We start from the raw sequence: 9,857 nt of genomic DNA on the forward strand, positions 1-9,857 counted from the left end.
CTTATTTGAAATTACACTTGTACAGAGTTCTTTAGTACCTGACGCAGAAAAACAATCACACAAGGAAGCCTTTATTTGGGGTTTAACATGAAATCGTACAAACAAAATTTGTATAAACACAAATCCCCATCGAGTCATAACACAGATAGCAAAAGACAAAGTAAAAACAAAGAAAACTAATTGGTGGCCATACACAGCTGGACACAGTTTTGTCTTGTACACTAGAAAGTCTTTTACAAAATAATCATCTTAGATCAACAGAAGACCAATCTTCAATGTCGTCCTGCAGGATGGGTTACTTCAGCAATCTCTGCCTGTTTTCTCCAACATCCCCCTTTAGTATGGCTGGTAATTATTTTGGTGATTGCCGCCCCCTCGGGATGCCTTGCCACAAGTGCTCTGTCGGCCTCGGCCACGACCCCTAGTACCACGTCGTCCACCAGCTGCAGCACCTCATCCTCCTTTTGGTTGCTTCTGTTGCTGCCTATGTCTTGGGTTGTGCCACTTTGATTTCACAGTTCCCAGAACCAGGTTGATGATACCTGCTTTCTAACAATTTCTTTACTGGCTCTTCAGCTGTATATGTAATAAAACAAAATCCTCTTCTTTCATTTATTTTTGTATCTGTGGAAGTTCAACATTTTCAATCTCTCCAAAGGCTCCAAAATATTCTTTTTTTAAAAAAAAATAAATTTATTTATTTATTTATGGCTGTGTTGGGTCTTCGTTTCTGTGCGAGGGCTTTCTCTAGTTGTGGCAAGCGGGGGCCACTCTTCATTGCAGCGTGCAGGGCCTCTCACTATTGCGTCCTCTCTTGTTGCGGAGCACAGGCTTCAGACGCGCAGGCTCAGTAGTTGTGGCTCACGGGCCCAGTTGCTCCGTGGCATGTGGGATCCTCCCAGACCAGGGCTCGAACCCGTGTCCCCTGCATTGGCAGGCAGATTCTCTGCCACTGCGCCACCAGGGAAGCCCTCAAATATTCTTTAATTTGTTTTTCCAAAGTATCTGGGCTCAATCCACCTACTAAAACCTTTTTGGAGGGTTCCTTCCCTTTTAAAGCTTTGATTCTTTTAACATCTATGAATTTGCCATCCAGCTTGTGTTCTTTCAGTTCCAGGGCCTTAGCAACACTATCACCATCTTTGAAAAGCACAAATCCAAATCCTCTTGATCTTTCAGCGACTGGATCTGTTTTAATTGTGCAGTCTACAACTTCTCCAAATCGAGACAGATATTCAGTCAGATCTTTCTTGCTTGTATCCCAGCTCAAGCCTCTAATAACCATTTTAGCATCATCCCGCTGATGCTTGGCCTCATTGATCTTGGATCCCTCTGCGAATTCCTCTCTGTTGCTGTACTCCTTCACGTCTTCATAGCGGCGGAGTTGTCAGCCCGGGGGTGCTGGTCTGCAGTCCGAGTCACGGCAGCAGCAGCCTAGGTGCCACTCTTTGAAGGAAGGAGTATCAAAATATTTGTGGACCTATTTTAATAGTACCATACCTTTCAGAAAAGTGATGCAGCTTGCATGTAGCTTGCTGGTTAGGCCAAAGTTACATAAAACACTTTCTCCATTAGCTGCTATAAAAAACCCTCCACATCCTCTAAGGTGGCCATGCTGTGAGAAAGCCCAGCCCACATGCAAAGACCAGTTGGTGCACCGGTTGACAGTCCAGCTTAGGTCCCAGCAAGCAGTCAACACCAATGAAAGAAAGATGAATAGATGCTTCCAGATGATTCCAGCCCTCGATTGTTGAGACACCCTCAGCCATCATCTCTCCTAGGCATTGAATTTTCCCAGCTTCCCAGACATAAGTCATCCCTAATTCTAAAATCAGGTTCTTCTCAGTATAGAAGGGGTTACAGTATAGCACAGGGATTACATGCAGAGGCGTTGGATTTCCAGGGCCAAGATGCACTTTCTGTGCTGCTGCTTCAAGCCACGTGACCTTGGGCAATTTGTGTTAACTCACTGTGCCCCCAGGCTCCTCATCCTTAAATTAGGAAAACGCGTACAGTTGGCCCTTTGTATCCTCGGATGTGGAACTCATGGGTACAGAGGGCCAACTGCAAGGGACTTGGGCATCCACAGATTTTGGTATCCACGAGGGTTCACAGATACCGAGGGAGGCCTGTAAATAAGTAAGTGGGTCTTTTTTTTTTTTTTTGCGGTACGCAGGCCTCTACTGCGGCGGCCTCTCCCGTTGCGGAGCACAGGCTCCGGACGCGCAGGCTCAGCGGCCATGGCTCACAGGCCCAGCCGCTCCGTGGCATGTGGGATCTTCCCGGACCGGGGCACGAACCCGTGTCCCCTGCATCGGCAGGCGGACTCTCAACCACTGCGCCACCAGGGAAGCCCAGTAAGTGTGTTTTGAAGACTGAATGGAGTAAGAAATTCAAAATTCTCAGGACATAATGTATGCCAGACATTGTTATTATCATTATTTTGATTATTATTTTTTTTAATTCTCATTAAATCTGTTCCTCTTCTGGTATTTCCCATATCAGCTCATGTCACTCCAGGCTCAACATTAAAAACAACAACAACAAAACTTCAATTCCTCCTTCTGTTTGACCAACCATTTTTCTGGATTTATTGATATATAACTGATACATAAAAATTATATATAATTAAGATGTACAACCTGATATACATACAATCACCACAATCAAGTTAATTAACAGATCCATCACCCCACATAGTCACCATTTTCCTTCTTTTGTGTGTGTGCCTGTGTGATGAGAAACTTAAGACCCATCCTCTGAGCCCATTTAAAGTATACAATACAATATTGTTAACGATAGTCACATTGCTGTACATTAGTATGTCCAGCACTTATTCATCTTGCATAACAGAAACTTCATACCCTTTGACCGACATCTCCCCATTTCCTCCTCCCACTACCCCCTGCTTCTATGAGTTTGACTATTTTAGTTCATTACAGCATTATTCACAATAAACAAAATATGAAAACAACCTAAATGTCAATCAAGAGATGAATGGTTAAAGAAGATATAATGCATATATACAATAAAATGATATTCAGCCCTTAAAAAGAAGGAAATCCTGCCATTTCAACAACATGGCTAAACCTGGGGCTGGTGTGTGCTGAGTGAAGTAAGGCAGACACAGAAGACAAACACGAACTCACTTATGCGTGGAATCTAAAATAGTCACCAACTATTTATAATTGGTTGTCAAGCCTTGTTGATTCTACTTCCATAGTTTCCATTATCTTTTCACTGTCAAAGCCAATTAAGGAGCAGGCCAAGTTCTCCATGGACACCAAGTAATGGAAAAGGGAAAATAAACACCACTGGGAATGATGAAGGTGCTATATCTACCAGAAATATACAGAGCATAGTCGGAAGAAAGGCTTGGACAAGCCTGTGGGGTGGTCGTGAGATAAGCTCTCATCAAAAGATTGTGAGGGGAAACATTCTGAGTAACTTCTGCCTCACCTGCTTAAAAGGGATGACTTGCTTGAACTTCTCCAACCTGTGATGTGGAACATGAATACGGCTGAGTCTGACTTTGACCATGGAGAGGAAGAAATACATACTTTAAGGGGTGATAGAATAATCAGATGGAAAGAGCCTCGTTCCCTGAATGATGTCACGAAGCAGGTTGCCCAACAGCCCTTACAGCCCAGATCATTACATGGGAGAGAGAGAAATACACTTCTCTTGGTTTTCAGACCCTGTGTTACACCAGCTTAGCCATTCTGCTAACACAAGGGTCACTGTGACCGGCTCCTTCCATCAGCTGAGGCAGGATAGGCAGGGGCAGGGCTGGAGGGAAGACAAACCACTTTCCTAGATATGGTGCTGGTGGGTCAAGAGTAGAAAATGTGCACATATCTAGACTGACAGCCTGAGAGAGCCTCACATGGCATTATCACCTTGGCAAGGAACAGGCGCAGTACAATAACCCCATGTTCCCCGGAGGAGCACAGGAGTAGCTAAGAGAACTCGAAAGAGCCTGACAGAATCTGTGTGGACACCACCCCATATCAGGCGGGAGTGAGAACAGCTGAGCAGATACAGTGTGGAGAAATATAGATGTCACCTGAATCTCAGACATAATCCCAGGGTGAGGGCAGGAAAACTGAAATGACAGAGATTGTTTCTGCTGCCCAAAGGAATAAGAATTAAAAAAATAATAATAATAAGGCCAGGTATAGAAGCAGAAAGTTGAAGTTCTTGCACATCTAAATTCAGCAACTGAGATTTGTATGCAAACTGAGATGTTATAGCAACTCTGAGAGGACTAGCAACCATTTGTTGAGAGATGACTGTGTTCTTTTTTTTTAACTTTTTTTTTTTTTTTTGTACGCGGGCCTCTCACTGTTGTGGCCTCACCCGTTGCGGAGCACAGGCTCCGGACGCGCAGGCTCAGCGGCCATGGCTCACGGGCCCAGCCCCTCCGCGGCATATGGGATCTTCCCGGACCGGGGCACGAACCCGTGTCCTCTGCATCGGCAGGCGGACCCTCAACCACTGCGCCACCAGGGAAGCCCGATGACTGTGTTCTTGACACCTCAGTTATGTTGGTATCATTATCTGCCTACTCAACGAATGAGAAAACAGAATCTTATGTAACATAGCCGAGATCTCCCACTAGGGAGTGGCAGGGCCAGAATTCCAACCCAAGCCACCTGATCTGAATCCCAATTAATTAACTAATGTTCAAGGGTAAACACAACTTCAGGTTATTCGGAGATTCTATTATTTGAAGTTGGATTGCCTGTAAAGGATTGCTGTTATGTAAACTTCTTTGACATCAAATACATTTACAGAAAAGTACGCTTAAATGTATGACTCTGTGAATTTTCACAAACTGAACGGCACCCATATAATAGCACCCATTACAAGAAAAGAACATGAGAAGAACCCCAAAGCCCCCCCACTGTCACCCTTATAGTCACTACGCCCACCCCAAGGCCAGTCCTTCTCCCTGAGCTCACTATTCTGTGCTCCATAGAATCAGAGGTTAGTTCTTGCAGACTTTTCCTTTGTGGGTCTGGCTCGCAAAACTAGAAGTCTCCATTCCTCTTTTTAAAGTTACTTCATCACAAAGAAGAAACCAAGGCTTTGCATGCTCAACTCATCAGCTTTCCTCTGTCTGTCAGAGTTTTTTAGGTCAATTCAACCTAGCAAACATTTACTCAGCTGTAAGCTGGGCACTTTGTGTGTACTGAACAATGGGTTAGAGAAACAAATTAGACAACCGTGTCCCTGCCTCCTAAAATAGCAAAGGAACATGATTGGGTACCAGTGTGCTCTCAAACCTCTTTGGAGACTGTAAAGAGCTAAATACATGCAAGATGGTCTTACGGATTATATATGGCTGGTATGCAGATGCCTGGTAAGGTATGATTGGCGTCTTAAGGTGTCTGGACTGACTGAGTTTACAAGGATCCCATAGATTCCCTGGGTGATGCTGAATTGGAGAACAGGTTCAGATATATTTGGGGTTGCACTTTGGGGGGCATATTTTCCCAGGCAGCTGATGATAAACAGTTAAATTTCAAATTGTCCTTTGTGTTTTCCAGAAGTTCTTGGGTTATTATGAAAACATCTTAGGGGCAGGAAGTAGGCCTAGGTGTAGCCACTTATTGTCTCATAGCCTGTTTCCTGAGGGTATCAATCACTGTTCCCTGTAATTCTCTAGGCGGAACCGGTATATAGACTACCTGTAAGTGTGTCATGTGTGTGTCTGCAGAAAAATGTAGACTCTATAGACAAACACAATTTTCACTTTAATTTCCACATTTAAGGAGAATCTTTTCCCCTGTTTCCAGTTTTTAAAAGTTATGCTTTACAACCTAAGTGTCCATCGACAGATGAATGGATAAAGAAGATGTGGCACATATATACAATGGAATATTACTCAGCCATAAAAAGAAACGAAACTGAGTTATTTGTAGTGAGGTGGATGGACCTAGAGTCCGTCATACAGAGTGAAGTAAGTCAGAAAAAGAAAAACAAATACCGTATGCTAACACATATATATATAATCTAAAAAGAAAAAAAAATGTTCATGAAGAACCTAGGGGTAAGACAGGAATAAAGACACAGACCTACTAGAGAATGGACTTGAGGATCTGGGGAAGGGGAAGGGGAAGCTGGGATGAAGTGAGAGAGTGGCACAGACATATATACACTACCAAACATAAAATAGATAGCTAGTGGGAAGCAGCCGCACAGCACAGGGAAATCAGCTCAGTGCTATGTGACCACCTAGAGGGGTGGGATAGGGAGGGTGAGAGGGAGGGAGATGCAAGAGGGAAGAGATATGGGGATATATGTATATGTATAGCTGATTCACTTTGTTATATAGCAGAAACTAACGCACCATTGTAAAGCAGTTATACTCTAATAAAGATGTTAAAAAAATTAAAAAGAAAAATAAATAAATAAATAAAAGTCATGCTTTAGCAGTCATTACTTCCCAGAAGACAGAGCCCACCTTATTTTTCTTTATCTCTGAAAAGCAGTTGACCTGCTTATCTTCAGTTTGTCCAACGGACCCCTCTTCCTCCACCTTCCTCTGTGCCCCAAGAGAAGACCTCTGGCTCTGCCCCAACAGGCCCCCTGGCCCTCTGGCTGCATAGGTGGGTTCCAACAATGGGAAACAGTGCCAGGAGATCAGAAAGAGAGCTGGCTGCATCCGTCCTCCACACACTTCTTGTGCTGTTTTTCCCTCTCGCTCTCCCTCTCCCTCTTGCCGTGTCCATCTCTCTCCATCTCTCTCTCTGTGACTGCCCCCTCTTCTCCTTCCTTCAGCGTTCGGGCTGGCAAAGTGACCCATCACACTACTCTCTTGTCCTTTTATCAAACTTTCCTTGAAGTACCTAGACTGAATGTACCAGCAACATCCTGCTAGGACATTAACTGATACAGTAGCCAGTCCAGCACTGAAACCTGGGTAGCTCGGCTCAAAGCATGGTTCTTCCAGGCTTGTTGTTAAAGATACTATCTAGCTTCTTCAACCAGGAATTATTTGGAAGTTTTTTTGGTCCTCATAAGGGTCCCGGGCAAAATGATGCCGTCTGTCTTCTTCATGTGCGTGAATATATTTTTCCCATGGGTGGGATAGGTGATCTTTCACCTTTAGGAAGGGACTTGCAAGACCCAAAGCAGCTTTTCTGAGATTTTATAAAATCCTGAAACTTAAAAAAAAATGCACACAGAGAGGAGCAGACAGGGGCCACTTGGATCACTATTAAAACGTATTAACACTTTAGGTCCTGAATTTGTGCGTGTCTTCCAACCTCTGCAATTCCAACTTCCCATGTTTATGCAGCCCCTCTCACGTGTGCCTGGACTGCAGGGGCGCACACAGGACACACCATGAAGAGGGATTCAGCACCAGTGTTGCCAGGCTGGACAATTTCCAGAGGATATAAGTCCTTGTGCCCAGTGGGGACTCAATAATAAAGTTGACGACAGAGATATAGATCTACTGGGATGACTGAATTTCTAAAATGTCCTTTTTCATCGTTGATCTTCCTGAAAATTATTCCAGAGCATCTCTGCCCACGTCCGTACCGTTCTAGCATTTGGGGGGTTTTGAAATGCAAATTCATATCTGCATTTGGTGATTGTTAGGGTCGCACAATATTTAGGCTCCATTCAGTTCTATAGATTTATGAATATTTATACATAATATATATATAATTTCTACATACTTTTAAAAAGTTCTCCTCCATTGCAAATTGCCTTTAATTAAGAACCTGATAGCAGTACGTTTATTTTTTTATCTTCATGAACTGGTCTAGAAGTAAGCAGGAGGAGAACATATTTATTTAAAAGAAATAGTAAAGAAAATTTAGCAAATAGACAAAAGCAAAGGGAAATGCCACCCAAAATCTCCTCGCCCCAACAAAGCCATTCTAATATCTCCATACATTGTACTCAGATATTTTTCTAAGTAGAGGTATGTTTGTTTCGCATACAGACTGTAAACTGCACGTACTCTGTTGTTTCTAACATTTTCCACTTTATCAAACATTTAAAAAAATTGAAATATAACTGATTTGCTCATCATTTAATTTCCCAGCACCCAGCACAGTGCCTAAGACATGCTAGGTGCACAATAAATGCGATCTTGAGACAATGAATAGGCAAATAAGTCAGTAATGCAAAACATTCTGTTTCTGCAAAACAGAAAACAACCCTAATGTATACAGGGACCTAAATATTTTTGTAATGTTATTAGGACAACAGAATAGCTATTTTTTAAAAAATTAGTTAGATCTTTACCATTACCATATGTCATAATAAATCAGAGATTGATTAAAGAGTTACATATTTAAAAAGCAAGCCACACACATCCACAAATAAGATATGAGTGAATATTTGTTCTAAATTATATAACAATGAAAGAAATCTGAAAGGGTAAATTTTCTGGACCATACAAAAGTATAGAATTTCTACACATCAAAAATATCACAAACTGGACTTCCCTGGCAGTGCAGTGGTTAAGACTCCGTGCTTCCACCGCAGGGGGCACGGGTTCGATCCCTGGTCGGGGAATTAAGATCCCACAGGCCCTGTGGTGTGGCCAAAAAAAATCACAAACAAAATTAAGTAAGTAGGATTCCTAGAACAATACTTGCTCAGGTATGGAACATGAAGGATTAATATCCTTCTTCTAATAGCAGTCTGCATGCATCTATAAGAAAGAAAAAATTTAAACTAGTTGATAAATGGGAAAAGGATGTGAACAATTTACATATGTAAGATAAATTACATATGAAAATAAACATATAAAAATGTTTAACTTTAATAGTAGTGGAATAAATTCTACTTAATCAGTTGCCATTTTCACATATCAAGACTAGAAAAATCTATTAATGTTCAATGCTGATGAGAGTCAAAGAGAGTCACATAATTTGCTGGAAGTAGTGGACAGTGGTACAATCTTTCAAAATCAGTACGCGGGCCTCTCACCGCCATGGCCTCTCCCGTTACGGAGCACAGGCTCCGGACGCGCAGGCTCAGCGGCCATGGCTCACGGGCCCAGCCGCTCCGCGGCATGAGGGATCCTCGCGGACCGGGGTACGAACCCGTGTCCCTTGCATCGGCAGGCGGACTCTCAACCACTGCGCCACCAGGGAAGCCCTCAAAATCTTTGATAAGCTTTTCTTCAATATACGCCACCTCTCTTCACCACTGCCTTGTCATTTTGTGTCCTTATATTTACTTTGTATCAATGCAACTGTATGTTGACTTATTTGTTTTCCCCCATAGCATAAGGATATACACATACCCATCCTTAAGTAAAAATATTTTTTAAAGTATGAGGTTTTTTCCCATATATTTTCACCACAAACAGCTATTATCAGCATTATTATTTTTGAACCTTGGAAATCATTGTAATAGTAGAAATTAATTTCTTAATTTAGTAATGGATGTGCCACTGTTCTCAGCGTTTCAGCTGCTCTTACCAAGCTGTCTTTCAAGGGCTTCTCTCTTAAGGAACTCTTGCATCCCCCAAGAAATAGAAAGGGATAGAGTAAAAGTATCTGGGATAAGGAGGGGTTTTGCCGAGCTCAGGCTCTCTCGAACTAGTGGCATGGAGACGTGAAGAAAAATGGTGTTAGAGAAGATAAATGAGTGACTTTGCATTACTTTAAAAACAGAACTAAGGGAAGGTACAATAAAAGAGAATGGGAAAAAGAGTTTGTATTGAGGTCAGCATTAGCAGAGCACGACGCTGTTGTCCTCAACCACGGACATGGTTGGCTGCAGAATTCCTGGACCCTCTAAGTAAAGATAATGTTTGCCAGTAGGTGGCAGTCACACGTCTAGAATAGCCCAGGACATCGCAGACCAAGTAATTAGCCTTACTG

The 9,857-nt window shown here is 42.7% G+C and overlaps 1 pseudogene; it reads right to left on the bottom strand.

Annotated features, from left to right (window-relative positions):
• Positions 1-336: 336 nt before the first annotated feature.
• Positions 337-1,769, bottom strand: LOC132518285 (heterogeneous nuclear ribonucleoprotein D-like; annotated as a pseudogene).
• Positions 1,770-9,857: the final 8,088 nt, after the last annotated feature.

This window comes from Lagenorhynchus albirostris, chromosome 3, assembly GCF_949774975.1.
Source record: "Lagenorhynchus albirostris chromosome 3, mLagAlb1.1, whole genome shotgun sequence".
Taxonomy (NCBI): domain Eukaryota; kingdom Metazoa; phylum Chordata; class Mammalia; order Artiodactyla; family Delphinidae; genus Lagenorhynchus; species Lagenorhynchus albirostris.